Source organism: Musa acuminata, chromosome BXJ1-9 (assembly GCF_036884655.1).
Source record: "Musa acuminata AAA Group cultivar baxijiao chromosome BXJ1-9, Cavendish_Baxijiao_AAA, whole genome shotgun sequence".
Classification (NCBI taxonomy): domain Eukaryota; kingdom Viridiplantae; phylum Streptophyta; class Magnoliopsida; order Zingiberales; family Musaceae; genus Musa; species Musa acuminata.
Genome location: NC_088335.1, coordinates 39,634,680 through 39,648,276, shown reverse-complemented (window position 1 = coordinate 39,648,276; position 13,597 = coordinate 39,634,680).

Below are 13,597 nucleotides of genomic sequence, written 5' to 3'. Positions count from 1 at the left end.
TACTGCAGGCACAGCGCTTGCGCATGCGCCGGCGCTGTGCTGCCTGGCTGCGGCTGCGGTTGGCTGCAGGCATGCAGATCGAGGGCAGCAACTGTTGCTGCCCTTCCTTGCTTTTGCGTCAACGATTTTGACGTCAATATTCTTCCTAAACACAACACACGCAGTTCAAAAAACCAATCATTCGCACGAACAACCTGGCTCTGATACCACTGTTGGGAAATCATAGGGGGCGACATCATATGCGCAGCGGAAGAACAAGAAAACAAAAATCCCCGATTCCCAAAAAGATGTTCATCGTCGTGCGAAGATTGGTGCGCAAAAATCCGCAAAACACAAAACTGCGTATAGGGATTTTGTTACCTAGGGAGATCGTATATCCCTGTTTCCTTGCAGATCCTCAGGAGAGGGTGAAGGAGGTCAAGCGTCCTCCTCTCTAGCGGTGATCCACACAGCAGGGTTGCGACGATGCTCCTCAAAACTCCAGGCCTACTCTGAGGTGGAGAGGGAGAGGAGAATAGGAAGGGCAAGCAAAGACTCTAGTCTATGAGGCTGTGAATCCCTCCTATTTATAGAGATCCCGTGTCAAAACCCTAATGGGTCCTTTCCCTAGTGGGTATTGGATCTGCATCCAATAAGACAAGGGCTCCGTCGGATATCTCATATCCGAACCTCTACTCATCGCAATGCCTACCATATGTGTGTGACCCTCTAGGCCCAATATCGAACTGGCCGTGAGTCATACCTGTCAGAACTCCTTCTAACTAAGTGAATTATTATCTCTGTAATAATTCACTCGACTCATCGACTACGGAAGTACTAGGCCACTACGCCGTAGTCCCCAGACGATACAGGGGAATCCAATCCATTGGACCTGTCTGTCCTCAGTTACCATGTACCTATAGTCCCTCATCCATCTAATATCCCAGAGACCGTATATCGAGCATGGTGCTGTCAGACCCATACGGTTTCTACTTGAGTCTCGCTCTAATCGGATTCTCCCGGAGAACTCTTTCTCTCTCAACCCGAATGACCCTGGCCAGGGATTTGTCTGAGCAAGAACACATGGGATATTCCTCTCATGATACCGAGAGTGGATGATCCTCTATCGACACTCAATAGCCCTCGTAAGGTCGACTACCACTCCCAATGACCAGCTGTACTAGATCTGGGAACAGCCAAACCTATAAGTCTGGTATCAAAGAGTGGAGCACTCATACAGGACATCCTTGGTGTCTCAAGTCTAAGAACCAGATACACCACTAGGACTACGGAATCGTTGTCTGACAATAAGGCATCATCAACCATCCAGCATTCCGTAAGCGGATCAATCAGTGAACTCATTCTCCAATGAGCACCTGTACTGTATCCCTAGTGTCCCTACACGAGCAGCTATGAGACCAGCTGCATCCATCATATGGACGGGTATACAGCACACCAGTCTATCCGGTTATCACGATGTCCCTCTCGAGTAACCTATGACCGGGATTATTTAGGATATGTGTTTAAAGATGAATCGATCTCATTATCGTGATCTCATCACGATCCGATTCCCATTGCACAAATCCAAGGACATCACAATGCATATGCATTTATGCAATAGTTATAAAGTGATATACGCCAAAAATATAATAAGCAAAAAGATTCTGTATCAAGTCACACGTGCCATCACTCACGTGATTGGCTTGCTGGGCACTTATGACTAGCATGGCCTTCTCGTCGAGTGACTCTAGCTTTATAGCAGCCATGAATGTTAGTTTGCCTTTTCGTACCCCCTTCATCAGTTGTAATGTCGATATCTGTTGGGGGTCTTTGGTTCCTCTTCGAGAAATAGGAACCACACAAGGGTCGTCACCCCCCATCATGCATAGGGTGTTTAGGAACGGCATTGGCACCAACTTCGCTACGTTCATAAACTCCATTCCAAGAATTAGTTGGAAGTCGTCTAATGGCACTGCCATCATATTCGTGCTCCCGTTCCATGTTCTAATCTTAATGGGGGCTCCCTTTGCTAACCTAGAGACCCGCTTGGCCTTTGTTTTCACCGCCTTCATTCGACTTGGGCTCTTCTCCAAGATCAGCCCAAGTTGCTTTACTTCTCGATCGGCAATAAAGTTGTGACTAGCACCCGTGTCCACTATTGCACGGGTCGTTTGGCCATTTAGCTTGATGTCTATGTACATCAGCTTACCACTTCCTGCTTTTTGTAGCTTTATCTTCGTGTTCTCCCCCACTTAACCCTGCATGGCATTCAACAAACGCATTGCTCCCATCCAGGGTCCTTACGACTTCTCGTCATCGTTGCTAGATTCAAAACTACTCGAATTAAGAGCGAAAGCCTTGCCCTTGTCCGATTTGGGGGGATGGATGGAAGCTGTTAAAGCATTGAGTGCCTATTTTTGTGGGCACTCCCTCACTATGCGTGGCCCTTTGCACAAGAAGCATCTGCTAGGTTTCGGGGTCTTGCCTTTCGGGCTTGGACCTTTGTGGGAACTCTTCTTCTTTTGTTCTCCCCCGAGCTCCTTCCCTCGAGAATATTTTGAAGGGCGATTGCTTGAAGATTATTTCTTTCTTCCTGGGTCTTCAGAGGAAACGAAGTCAGTAAGCCTTTCTGCGGTAGCAATTGCCCCGATCAAATCGACAATATTCCTTCGATGTAGTTCTTGTTGTGCCCATGGCTTCAAACCATCGAGGAAGCTAAACAGTTTATCCTTCTCGGACATGTCTTGGATGTCCAGCATTAGTGTAGAAAATTGCTTCATATAGTCTCAGATGGAAGCATTTTGGTGGAGTTGTCTCAATTTCCTTCTTACAACGAATTCAGTATTCTCCGATAGGAACTAAGTTCTCAACTCTCGCTTCAAGTCCTCCCATGTGTCAACTCGACACCGACCTTGTTGGATCTCCTCCCAACGGGTTTGCCACCAAAGTTTTGCATCTCCGTTCAAATACATGGTCGCTATATAAACTTTGGTTTCTTCAGAATCAGGCCTCGAAGCTCGAAAGTATTGTTCCATATCGACTAGGAAATTCTCAAGCTCTTTTGCATCTCTGGCCCCTCCATAACCATGAGGCTCGGGTGCCCTCAAGTTTTATGACAATGCAACGTGGGTGTTGCTTCCTCCCATATTTAGTACCCTTGTGAGCATGGATACCCTCGAAGTGAGTTCCGCCATAACTTCCTACAGGTGTTGCACGGAGTCTTTGGTGTCATCTGACAATCGGTCGACTAGGGCCTCGACCTTGTCGATCCTAGACTCTACTTCTTTGTACGAGCTCTCTACCCCAACAAGCCTTCGTTAGCCATGGTAGAGTTCCTCCAAGCTCGCTTCGAGAACGTCCAAGCGGGTTTTCGTCGTTGTGAGTCTCTCCTTATGACTCTTTTTCCCGATTAGTGCTCCAGATTGTGCCTCCTCTGCTCGCGGAGAGTAGCCAACTTCTTGCTCATCATGTTCGCTATCATGCTCCTCCTGAGCGGCTCCAACAACATGTGAGCAAATGTGCACTTGTAGCCCACCTGCGGCTACATGGGGCAAGGGTCCAGCTTGCCCCGTCTTGCTTGATTTGCTATGATGCTTTGTCATTGCTAAGTTGCAAAGTTCCTTCGCTACTTGCTCGAAGTGCTTACCTGCTCTGATACCACAATGTCACGACTTTAGTTGGAATTGCCTAAGGTGTGAGGCACCCTTGCGGCAAAGACGCGAACTTAGCTTACATTGCCGCGAGGCACTCTTGTGGCAAAGACGTGAACTTTGCTTGTGTTGCCTAAGTTGTGCTTCACCCTTGTGATTTTCATCTGCAAAGATCGGCCCACTTGCAACCTCTTGCAGGTCCCGAAGGACCTGTAAAAAGAGAAAGTTGATTAGTTCGAAGAACAAGCGACGGACAAGTCCCGACGTCTCGCGAAAAGGGGAAGCTTTACAAGCAATTAAGCGAGTACCTTGCGTGCACAAGAGAAAAGAGGAAGAGGGGGGAAACAAGAACTTCAGAAGGTTGAACGAATAACTGCAAGTCCACAAACAGCTGTTCACCAGGTGCCGGGCGCGACAACAAGTTCCTGTCAAAGTAACGTGCAAACTTGCGAAAGATTGTTCAACTCCCGATACTATACCGAAGCCCCATCCAGCCTTGTGCTACCCGAGGGATTCTAGGGTACTGAGATGGCTGACGTTTCACGTGCAGTAGTGAGCTATAGAAATCAGCCCGTGGCACGTGAAAACGGAGCTGTTTTGGGGTTGTTTTGCTCGGTTCGGTGAGTGGTCGCACTATAGCGCTGCAACTTGTTCGAACTTACATTTTTACAAGCAAAAGGACTTAAAACTAAGCCAAAACATGCTGCCAAGTAACTGTACATGTAGACGAGAGTAACGAACGGTTCGTTGAACGGAGTTGTTACGGGTGCGTGACAATCATTCGTGACAGTACGCATCAATTTTATAGAACAAGCTAATAAATTCAATAAATATAATCATACCATATTAAGTCTAACTATCAATACGAGTCATTGTGATTATATATCAGTAAAAATCATAGTTCCTTCTATGTACTATAATATTGTTAGCCCTTCATCCAAATAACCCATGTAATTTATCATATCAAGATAATTCTATTATCATATTTGACCATAATATGTGCATATATAAATTTGAATAGAATAGTAGAAACAAGTAACTTTAATTATGTAGATAAGAATGTCAATTATAATATTCACTCAAACATGTATCATCATATCTTTTATTGGTTACTCACAAACTCAATCATAAGAACATGTTTTTTCAAACACTTATTTAACATTAACAATCAATATAGTAAAACTTAAGTTCTTAATTGACATTAATTATTTTTGAACTATTTATCTAACTATCAAGTAATTTATATCATAATACATAGAATTACTAAAATATTTATTATTCTTAGAGAAGAAAATTATTGTGATATGTCCCAAAATATATATTCAATAACTTGGTAATTAAATCTGACTACACCAAGTCCTAATATAAAATTTTATGGTCATAAAGCTTGATTAGTAGCCTCAAAGTATATTACAAAATTAACTTCTATTATTGATAATATAATAATATATTATTTTATACTTTTTTATAAATTACTCATTCAACTAATAAATATAAAATGTAAAGTAGACTTTTTACTATCGAGACAATTTATAGAATTAACATCTGAAAGTACCATCGTTTCACGATGATCTAATTTCATATATATAAGCATATAATCCTTTGTCCAAATATCTTATTACTTTCTTTGTAGCCTTTTAGTATTTTATTCTTGGGTAACTCCGATATATATATCTAGTATTTCAACTATAAAATTAATATCTAGTATGTTATAGACTTAAGCATATAATAGATTTCTAGCTGCACATATATATAAAATATTTTTTTATTTGATCATCTTGCAAGTCATTTTAAACATAATTGTTTTGGTTGAAATTTTTTACTTTTGTCATTTACTGAATATATAATGAGATAGTCTTAGTAATATTTGAGATTTATTCTTAAATATCTCAATATTAATAACATAAGTTATCTCATTTATATCAATCATTTTAAAAATCTTGATGAGAAATTTCTTGGTTCGATATAATAAACCAAGATCACTATTATAAGTAAAATATTATCTACATATAAACTAATATAATAAACTTGCTCTAACCGATCTTTAGATATAAACATTAATCAATAATATTTTTCTTAAATCTAAAAGAAATAATAATATTATGAAACTTTATATGCCAATATAGAATCTTGTTTAAAGTCATAAATAAATTTCCTAAATTTGTGTACCAAATTTTATATTTCCTATCTCTTATCTACTAATCATTTAGGTTAATTCATATAATTTTTCTTATCCAGATTTTCATCCAGAAATATTATTTTCATATCTATATGATATTACTCAAAATCATAATAAGTTACTAATATTATGATGATTCTTAACGAATTTATTTTAAAAAAATTAGAGAAAATATCTCGTTATAATCGATGCATTCTTTATAAGTAAAACCTTTGGCTATAAGTTTGTTTTTTATATCATTCGACATTACTCTTTAAGTCATGCTTGTATAATAGGCTCTTTTGTAATTATTGTATAATTCAATAAATTCTTAAATATAATTTTAATCTATTGATTTCAACTCTTCTTTTATTATATCGTACCATTTTTCAAAATCATTACTTTTCATAACTTGTGAATATAATGAGGAATCCTTTTGATTCCTGTATCATATTCTGATTCTTATATATATACTACATAATAATAAAAAATAATATATCTTCTTTCTCTGGAGATCTTCTTAAAACTTTTGGTTGTGGTTGTTCTATAAATTTATTAGCAACAACATCACATCATGTAGGAGCTCATCAATATTATTGTATTATTCACCCTCATTAATTCTTTTAGTGATTTAAGGAACATCAATCTCTCGAATAGAAAATGATAAAAGAGTATCAACGTATATCTCATCTATATCAAAAATAATCTTTTAAGATTTTTCACTCTCACTTATTTTATCATTTTCTATGAATATTACATTACTATATTCTATTATCCTTATACTAAATCTGTATCCTTGGATTTTTCTGAATAACCAATCAAATATCTAAAAATAATTTTTAAAACCCTTATCTCTATAAGATAATCATAAATATATTATTGAATCTTAGATTTTGATAATGAAATCAATTGATGAAGTTATGATCTAATTAGTGTTTGAGTAACGTAGAACTATCTTCGATTATGCAAAGGCAAATTGATTGAAGAAGGAAGAATCAGAAGTTGGGTCGAAGTAAAATATGTCAAAAGATTGAACGTCGATCCAAAGGACTGGTTGATGTGCTGGTAGAAGGACTTCGTGCCATGAGTTCAAGCATCAGGCTAGAAGGATTGAACATTGCATTAGAAAGATCGAATGTTGCAGAAGGTCAACATGCCAAATGGGCAATACGTCGAAGGAGAGAATGATGCGCCGAAGGGTCGAACGAAGGCCGGATGAACTAATGATATGCTAGACAAAGGATTCATGCTTTGTAATCATTTATCTAGATCGAAGTAGTTTAGAGGGCTAATTAAGTTAGTTTTTGGTATAATCATACTAACTCAATTAGGGGTCAATTTGGATTAAATTAGGACTGATTTGGGCTCATTAGGAGGCTCATTCAATGACCCAAAAGTTGGGTCACGCAGTGGTACCACCAAACTAGCGGTGGCACCGCTAAACTGGCGGTGGCACCGCTAAACTGAAGGTGGAACTGTCTATGAGCTAGAAAAGTTAAAAGCTCAGTCTCCGAGACTGTTAAACGGTGGTACTTCCCAGTGTATACTAGTCATAAGTGCCCTACAAGTCAATCACGTGAGTGATGGCATGTGTGACATAGTGATATGTCACATAGTCTTTTTGCTTATTATTATTATGACATTCTCTCACTTTATATTACTTGTTGTATATATATATATATATATATATATATATATATATATATATATATATATATATATATATATATAATTATTGTATATTGTGATGTTCATGGATTTGTGTAATGGGAATCAGATCATGATGAGATTATGATAATGAGACATATTTGCCTTTAAACACAGACCCTAAATAATCTTGGTTATAGGTTACTCGAGAGGGACATCGAGATAACTGAACAGATTGGTGTGTTATATACCCATCCATATGATGAAGATGGTTGGTCTTATAGTTGCCCGTGTGGGGATTCTATGGCTACAATGTAGGTGCTTATTAGAAAATGAGTTCACTGATTGATCCGCTTACGGAATATTGGATGGTTGATGATATATCATTATCAGACAGTGATTTCATTATCTTAGTAGTGTATCTGGTCCTTAGACTTGAGATACCAAGAATTTTCTGTATAAGTACTCCACTCTTTGATACTATACTTATAGGTTTAGAAGTTCCGGATCTAGTATAGCCGATCATTGGGAGTGGTAGCCAACCTTATGAGGGCTATTGAGTATCGTTATAGGATCATTTGCTCTCGATATCATAATAAGAATATCTTATGTATTTTTGTTCAAACAAATCCTTGGCCAAGGTCATTCGGATTGATAGAGAAAGAGTTCTATAAGATAATCCAATTAAAGCGAGACTCGAGGAGAAGCCGTATATACCTGACAACACCATGCCCGGTATATGGTCTTTGAGATATTAGATGGATGAGAGACTATAGGTACATGGTAACTGAGGACAAATAAGTCTAAAAGATTATATTCTCCTATATCATCTGGGAACTACAGCGTAGTGGCCTAGTACGTTTGTAGTCGATGAGTTGAGTGAATTATTATAGAGATAATAATTTACTAAGCCAGAAGGAGTTCTGACATGTATGACTCACAGCCAGCTCGATATTGGGCCTAAAAGGTTATATACATATAGTAGGCATTATAACGAGTAGAGGTTCGGATATAAGATATCCGTTAGAGCCCCTATCTTATTGGATATCCAATAAACCCCTAAATTATTGGATCCCATGGATGAGATTTAATAAGAGCTAATAAGACATTATTGAGTAGAGACCCACTAATCTAAGAGACTTGGGTAATTGGATGGAGATCTAGTATTCAATAGGGTATGATCAATTAGGATTAAGTTACTTAGGGGCCTATATATATAAGAGAGAACCAAAGGCCCATAGGTTGGGGCTTCCTGGTTCTCACCTCCTATTCTCTTCTCCCATTCTTCTCCTTAGATAGCAGGTATAGAGATTTGGACAGCGATTTGACGAGCATCATTGCAACCCTATTGTGTGGATCACCGCTAGAGACAAGGGCAATTGAACTCCTTCATCCAATCTCATAGATCTATAGGAATTCAGGGATATATAATCTCCCTAGGTAAATACACTATCTCACATGTAAATTTAAGTTTTACAGGTTTTAACGTACCACTCTTCACACGACGACGAACATATTTTTGGGAAATTTAGGTTTTTGTTTTTCTGTTCTTCCATTGTGCATGTGATGTCGCCCCTAGATTTCCCAATAGTATCAGTGTGTTAGGTAGTGGTACTGTTAGACTGGGTCGTGGTACCACTCGGTGTTAGACTAGCAAGTGGTGGTTTTGCCAATACCCTTGAAATCAAGGATGTGACACTTTTTGGCTCTATTTTTTAAGTCATTTGAGGTCTACAAATACCTCACTCTTTCCTACTTGAGGTAGCAAGAAATAGAGTAGAGAAGAGGGAAAATATACTTGCGAAAAAAGGTATAAACTCTCTTAAAGTATAGAGTCTCTTCCTCCTAAGTTTAAAAAATATTCTAAAGAGATGAGTGAGGTCTAGTATAAAAGAGAGTCGTAAAGGTTTTCTCTTGAGCATGTTAGCAAGAGAAAGAGTTGTAAGAGGGTAGTTGATCTTCACCCATTGAAAGAAGATTGGTAATGAACGCTGGTAGCCTCGATGGAAGAGGAATCAAGTGTAGACGTAGGTTGCAACGACTGAACCACTATAAACTCAATTTGCATTTGCTTTCTGCTTTTCATTCATATTGCAAACTGATTTACTTACTCACTACTTTTACTAATGTTTCAAGTTAAACTCATCTTTCTAATACGGGCTTTATTGAATGAGATTTTTGAATCAATGTAATTTTATGAAAGCACTAATTCAAACCCCCCGCACCCCCCACCCACACCCCTCACCCCCCCCTCTCTTTATGATGAAACTGTCCTAACAATTGATATTAGAGTCACATTTCTCTCCATTTGGTTTAACACCCAAGAGAGATGGCTTTTATCAACAATCAAAATGGTCACTCTATCACTCATCCTTCTATGTTCAATGGGACGGGTTACACTTATTGAAAAACACATACGTAGATTTTCTTAATTTCTATGGATTTTGATTTATGAAAAATTGTTGAAAACAGTTTTCAAAAGTCCTCTTAACTAATGAATGAATGGAATAATTTTGAAAACAAGATTTTTTCTTTGAATGCTAAAGCGATGAACACTTTGTTTTGTTCTTTATACAAAAATGAATTTAATCATATTTCTATATGTGAAACTGTACATGACATTTGACATACACTCGAAGTCATACATGAAGGCACAACTAGAGTTAAAGAGTTAAAAATTAATCTTTTAGTGCATAATTATGAGTTGTTTCAAATGAAACCAAGCGAAACCATTGGAGACATGTACACTCATTTTATGGATATTGTCAATGGTTTAAAAACATTTGGTAAAAGTTTTTCTAACCTTGAACTTATAAATAAAATACTAAGATCCCTTCTAAAATATTGGGATTCAAAAGTGATGGTAATATAAGAAGCAAAGGACTTGAACAACTTTGCTCTTGAAGAACTTATCGGGTCTTTAATGACCTATGAAATGACTTATTTGACACATGATGAATATAAGAATAACCTTCTAAAGAACAGGAAGAATTTGACGCTTGGAACAAAAAAAGACCACTCGAGCGAAAGCTCAAGTGATAATGACTTTGAACTCATAATAAAAAAGTTTTAAAAGTTCATAAAACAAGAACCTAAGAATAAAAACGAACTTAAAAAGAAGAGGCTGCAAAAGAAAAATAAAGTATTCAAGATGACATGGGATGAATCAAGTGTATCCGAAGACGAGGAGCAAACCGATGAAGATGAAGTGATGAACTATGCTTTAATGGCTTTCAACAACGAGGTAATGATTCAACCAAAACTTATTTACCTTACAGTGAATTAATTGATGTTTTTCATGATTTATTTGAATTAGTTGATAAAAAATATAAACTGTTAACAAAAGATCACGCTTCTCTCTCTAATAATTTTAAAAATTTTAAAAATAAGTATGATAATTACATGTTAACCTCTTGTACTTAATGTGAAGAATTAGGTTCATACAAAAAAAATATATATTATTAGAATAAGTATTAAAAAATTTTAAAATTGGTAGCAAATCATTAAACATGATTCTTACTAATAAGGGTCATATATGTAGAAAGAAAGGAATTGACTTTGTGAATAATACTCAATAAAAGTCTTTGTTAAAAGATCGACTTTGCATGTTCCCCATAAGGTTAAGTGTATTTTTTATGATAGACATGGTCATTATGTATATAAATATTTATTTAAAAGATATAACTTGCATAAATTAGTTTGAGTTCCAAAATGAACCATAAATGATCTTATGTCAAAAAACAAGATAGATAGATCTAAACATGAGGGACCCAAAATCAAATGGGTACCTATAGCAGACCCACCTTTCTTGTAGATATCTCTACAAATGAAAGCTAGGAGCAAAAATTAAAATCTTAATAGTGGATATTCAAGGTATATGATAGGAGATCTAACACACTTCACAAAGCTCACTAGCCGAAATAAAATAATTTTGATTGAAGATGTTTTATATTTAATGATGTAATAATGTAATGATGATTTAAGGTAATGATAATTTTTATGATTTATGACTTATTGATCTTGATGATATTTGTGATGAAACTTATTTTTTGGTTTTAAAATTATGATGCATGAGTTTTGTATGAAAAACTAGGGCATGCTAATATGAATCTATTTATGTTATTTTTTATGAATCCATTGAACTATGAAAGTGATTTTGATGATTTGACAGAATTTGAATGAGTTTTATCCAAATCTTTCACTTTCACCAACTAAAAACTAGGAGCAAAAATTAAAATCTTGATAGTGAATGCTCAATGTATATGACGGAGATCCAACACACTTCACAAAGCTCACTAGCCGAAACAAAATGATTTTGATTGAAGATGCTTTATGTTTAATGATGTAATGATATAATGATAATTTAAAGTAATGATGATTTTTATGATTTATGACTTATTGATCTTGATTATTTTTGTGATGAAACTTATTTTTTGGTTTTTAAATGATGATGCATGACTTTTGTATGGAAAACTAGGGCATGCTAATATGAATCTATTTATGTTATTTTTTATGAATCTCTTGAACTATGAAAGTGATTTTGATGATTTGACGAATTGAATTTGAATGAGTTTTATCCAAATCTTTCACTTTCTCCAACCGAATCGTGAACTTTCTATTGATTTCTTGACTAAAGATATCTTTTATGGGAATCAAAGTCTTTTCTATCTTCTATGATTTCTTCTTCTCACCATTTACTAAAGAGGAGACTTATGCAAATAAACCATGATCTTGATTTCTCAATATTTATAACTTGAGATTTATTCTACATGAACCAAGATATTTTAATCTCCTACTTTTTTTTTTGCTATTTACTAAAGAAAATATTTATCCAAATGAATCATGATTTTTCTCTTGAATTGTCAGAATTATAACTTAGAGATTTATTTTTTATGAATAAAGTCTTATATTATTTGTTCTCATATGATTTTTTTTTTTTTTTTACTAAAGAGAAGACTTATCAAAATGAGTCATGATCTTTCGATATTCACAACTGAGATTAGTTTATGACTCCTTTGTGTTTATGATATCTATACCCTATCATCAAATTGATCACTCTTGATGCAAATTTATCTTTGTTATTAATATTTGTCATGATTAGAAAATTGATGTAAAGGGAAAAAAATTATATTATTATATTATTCCTTTCTTTTTAACAATGATAAAAGGGGAGAAAGTATTGTTAGCTTGCAAATCTCAAAAAGAAACAAAAGTGCTAGCTTACACATTTCGATGAGAAAAACTTGCTAGCTTACAAATCTCAAAGAGAAGCAAATGTGCTAGCATGCACGTTCCAAGAAGAAGCAAAAGTGATACCTTCCACATCTTAAGAAAAGTAAAATTGTTAAACTTGCATATCTCTAAAACTTGTTAGCTTGCATGTTCTATAGTGAATATAATGAAGTAGAACCTGTGTGTTTTAAAAATATGCTAGTTACACTTCTCCTTTTTGTTAATGACAAAGGGGGAGAAGTTATGATGATGGTTTAAAATTTGAATCATACGGTATGATGTACTTTTATATTTTAAAATTATGTATGATGATTATGCATACAATACTTCAACTTATGATGTAAGTAATAATTATGTTGATATGATGTATTGCATATGATTCATAATTGAAATTATGGCATATAGAAGGGGGAGTTTAGTGAAACTCGATCATTAATTGATTGTCGTCATCAAAAAGAGGGAGATTGTTGAATCTCGGATTTTGATGATGAAATCAATTAATGAAGTTATGATCTAATCAGCGTTTGAGTAATGTAGGACTATCTTTGATCATACAAAGGCAAATTGATTAAAGCATGAAGAATTAGAAGTTAGGCTGGAGTAAAATATGTCAGAAGAATGGACATCGGGCCGAAGAACTAGTCGACGTACCAATAGAAAGATTTCGTGTCATGAGTTCAAGCATTTGGCCAGAAGGATTGGACATTGCACCAGAAAGATCAGATATTGCAGGAGGTCAATACGTCGATTAAGCAATATGCCGAAGGAGAGGACGATATACCAAAGGGTCAGACGAAGGCCAGATGAACCAATGATATGTCAAACAATTTGTCTAGATCGAAGTAGTTTAAGGGGCTAATTAAGTTAGTTTTTGATATAATCATGCTAACTCAATTATGGGCTAATTAGACCTAAATTGAGATTGATTTGG